This window comes from Phyllobates terribilis, unplaced genomic scaffold (assembly GCF_046119375.1).
Source record: "Phyllobates terribilis strain yellow unplaced genomic scaffold, ASM4611937v1 Scaffold_10__3_contigs__length_209671492, whole genome shotgun sequence".
Lineage (NCBI taxonomy): Eukaryota > Metazoa > Chordata > Amphibia > Anura > Dendrobatidae > Phyllobates > Phyllobates terribilis.
The window spans coordinates 156,544,667-156,549,277 of record NW_027362770.1 but is presented as its reverse complement, the minus strand read 5'-3'; positions in this window follow the sequence as shown (position 1 = coordinate 156,549,277).

The following is a 4,611-nucleotide window of genomic DNA, read 5'->3' as shown; positions in this document are numbered from 1 at the left end:
CTATGGGCTGTGCATTATACTGCTATGTATGACTGTGGGCTGTGCATTATACTACTATGTATGACTATGGGCTGTGCATTATAATCCTATGTATGACTATGGGCTGTGCATTATACTGCTATGTATGACTATGGGCTGTGCATTATACTACTATGTATGACTATGGGCTGTGCATTATACTACATGGATCACTATGGGTTGTGCACTATACTACTATGTATGACTATGGGCTGTGCATTATACTACTATGTATGACTATGGGCTGTGCATTATACTGCTATGTATGACTGTGGGCTGTGCATTATACTACTATGTATGACTATGGGCTGTGCACTATACTACTATGTATGACTATGGGCTGTGCATTATACTGCTATGTATGACTATGGGCTGTGCACTATACTACTATGTATGACTGTGGGCTGTGCATTATACTACTATGTATGACTATGGGCTGTGCATTATACTGCTATGTATGACTATGGGCTGTGCATTATACTGCTATGTATGACTATGGGCTGTGCATTATACTACTATGTATGACTATGGGCTGTGCATTATACTACTATGTATGACTATGGGCTGTGCATTATACTGCTATGTATGACTATGGGCTGTGCATTATACTACTATGTATGACTATGGGCTGTGCATTATACTACATGGATCACTATGGGTTGTGCACTATACTACTATGTATGACTATGGGCTGTGCATTATACTACTATGTATGACTATGGGCTGTGCATTATACTGCTATGTATGACTGTGGGCTGTGCATTATACTACTATGTATGACTATGGGCTGTGCACTATACTACTATGTATGACTATGGGCTGTGCATTATACTGCTATGTATGACTATGGGCTGTGCACTATACTACTATGTATGACTATGGGCTGTGCATTATACTACTATGTATGACTATGGGCTGTGCATTATACTGCTATGTATGACTGTGGGCTGTGCATTATACTACTATGTATGACTATGGGCTGTGCATTATACTCCTATGTATGACTATGGGCTGTGCATTATACTGCTATGTATGACTATGGGCTGTGCATTATACTACTATGTATGACTATGGGCTGTGCATTATACTACTATGTATGACTATGGGCTGTGCATTATACTACTATGTATGACTATGGGCTGTGCATTATACTACATGGATGACTATGGGTTGTGCACTATACTACTATGTATGACTATGGGCTGTGCATTATACTGCTATGTATGACTGTGGGCTGTGCATTATACTACTATGTATGACTATGGGCTGTGCACTATACTACTATGTATGACTATGGGCTGTGCATTATACTGCTATGTATGACTATGGGCTGTGCATTATAATACTATGTATGACTGTGGACTGTGCATTATACTACTATGGATGACTGTGGGCTGTGCATTATACTACTATGTATGACTATGGACTGTGCATTATACTACTATGGATGACTATGGGCTGTGCATTATACTACATGGATGACTATGGGCTGTGCATTATACTGCTATGTATGACTGTGGGCTGTGCATTATACTACTATGTATGACTATGGGCTGTGCACTATACTACTATGTATGACTGTGGGCTGTGCATTATACTGCTATGTATGACTATGGGCTGTGCATTATACTACTATGTATGACTATGAGCTGTGCATTATACTGCTATGTATGACTATGGGTTGTGCATTATAATACTATGTATGACTGTGGACTGTGCATTATACTACTATGGATGACTATGGACTGTGCATTATACTGCTATGTATGACTATGGGCTGTGCATTATAATACTATGTATGACTGTGGACTGTGCATTATACTACTATGGATGACTGTGGGCTGTGCATTATACTACTATGTATGACTATGGGCTGTGCATTATACTGCTATGTATGACTATGGGCTGTGCATTATAATACTATGTATGACTGTGGACTGTGCATTATACTACTATGGATGACTGTGGGCTGTGCATTATACTACTATGTATGACTATGGGCTGTGCATTATACTACTATGTATGATTATGGACTGTGCATTATACTACTATGAATGACTATGGGCTGTGCATTATACTACTATGTATGACTATGGGCTGTGCATTATACTACTACGTATGACTATGGGCTGTGCATTATACTACATGGATGACTATGGGCTGTGCATTATACTGCTATGTATGACTGTGGGCTGTGCATTATACTACTATGTATGACTATGGACTGTGCATTATACTACTATGTATGACTATGGGCAGTGCATTATACTACTATGTATGACTATGGGCTGTGCATTATACTACTATGTATGACTATGGGCTGTGCATTATACTGCTATGTATGACTATGGGCTGTGCATTATACTACATGGATGACTATAGGCTGTGCATTATACTACTATGTATGACTATGGGCAGTGCATTATACTACTATGTATGACTATGGACTGTGCATTATACTACTATGTATGACTATGGGCAGTGCATTATACTACTATGTATGACTATGGACTGTGCATTATACTACTATGTATGACTATGGGCAGTGCATTATACTACTATGTATGACTTTGGGCTGTGCATTATACTACTATGTATGACTATGGGCTGTGCATTATACTGCTATGTATGACTATGGACTGTGCATTATACTACATGGATGACTATAGGCTGTGCATTATACTGCTATGTATGACTATGGGCTGTGCATTATACTACTATGTATGACTATGGGCTGTGCATTATACTACATGGATGACTATGGGTTGTGCACTATACTACTATGTATGACTATGGGCTGTGCATTATACTACTATGTATGACTATGGGCTGTGCATTATACTGCTATGTATGACTGTGGGCTGTGCATTATACTACTATGTATGACTATGGGTTGTGCACTATACTACTATGTATGACTATGGGCTGTGCACTATACTACTATGTATGACTATGGGCTGTGCACTATACTACTATGGATGACTATGGGTTGTGCATTATACTACTATGTATGACTATGGGCTGTGCATTATACTACTATGTATGACTATGGGCTGTGCATTATACTGCTATGTATGACTGTGGGCTGTGCATTATACTACTATGTATGACTATGGGCTGTGCACTATACTACTATGTATGACTGTGGGCTGTGCACTATACTACTATGTATGACTATGGGCTGTGCATTATACTGCTATGGATGACTATGGGCTGTGCATTATACTACTATGTATGACTATGGGTTGTGCACTATACTACTATGTATGACTATGGGCTGTGCACTATACTACTATGTATGACTATGGGCTGTGCACTATACTACTATGTATGACTGTGGGCTGTGCACTATACTACTATGTATGACTATGGGCTGTGCATTATACTGCTATGTATGACTATGGGCTGTGCATTATACTACTATGTATGACTATGGGCTGTGCACTATACTACTATGTATGACTATGGGCTGTGCACTATACTACTATGTATGACTGTGGGCTGTGCATTATACTGCTATGTATGACTATGGGCTGTGCATTATACTACTATGGATGACTATGGGCTGTGCACTATACTACTATGGATGACTATGGGCTGTGCATTATACTGCTATGTATGACTGTGTGCTGTGCATTATACTACTATGTATGACTATGGGCTGTGCATTATACTACTATGTATGACTATGGGCTGTGCATTATACTACTATGTATGACTATGGGCTGTGCATTATACTACTATGTATGACTATGGGCTGTGCACTATACTACTATGTATGACTATGGGCTGTGCACTATACTACTATGTATGACTATGGGCTGTGCATTATACTACATGGATGACTATGGGTTGTGCATTATACTGCTATGTATGACTATGGGCTGTGCATTATACTACTATGGATGACTGTGGGCTGTGCATTATACTACTATGTATGACTATGGGCTGTGCATTATACTACTATGTATGACTGTGGGCTGTGCATTATACTGCTATGTATGACTGTGGGCTGTGCATTATACTGCTATGTATGACTGTGGGCTGTGCATTATACTACTATGGATGACTATGGGCTGTGCATTATACTACTATGTATGACTGTGGGCTGTGCATTATACTACTATGTATGACTATGGGCTGTGCATTATACTACTATGTATGACTATGGGCTGTGCATTATACTACTATGTATGACTATGGGCTGTGCATTATACTACTATGTATGACTGTGGGCTGTGCATTATACTGCTATGTATGACTATGGGCTGTGCATTATACTACTATGTATGACTGTGGGCTGTGCATTATACTACTATGTATGACTGTGGGCTGTGCATTATACTGCTATGTATGACTATGGGCTGTGCATTATACTACTATGTATGACTGTGGGCTGTGCATTATACTGCTATGTATGACTATGGGCTGTGCATTATACTACTATGTATGACTGTGGGCTGTGCATTATACTACTATGTATGACTATGGGCTGTGCATTATACTACTATGTATGACTGTGGGCTGTGCATTATACTACTATGTATGACTGTGGGCTGTGCACTATACTACTATGTATGACTATGGGCTGTG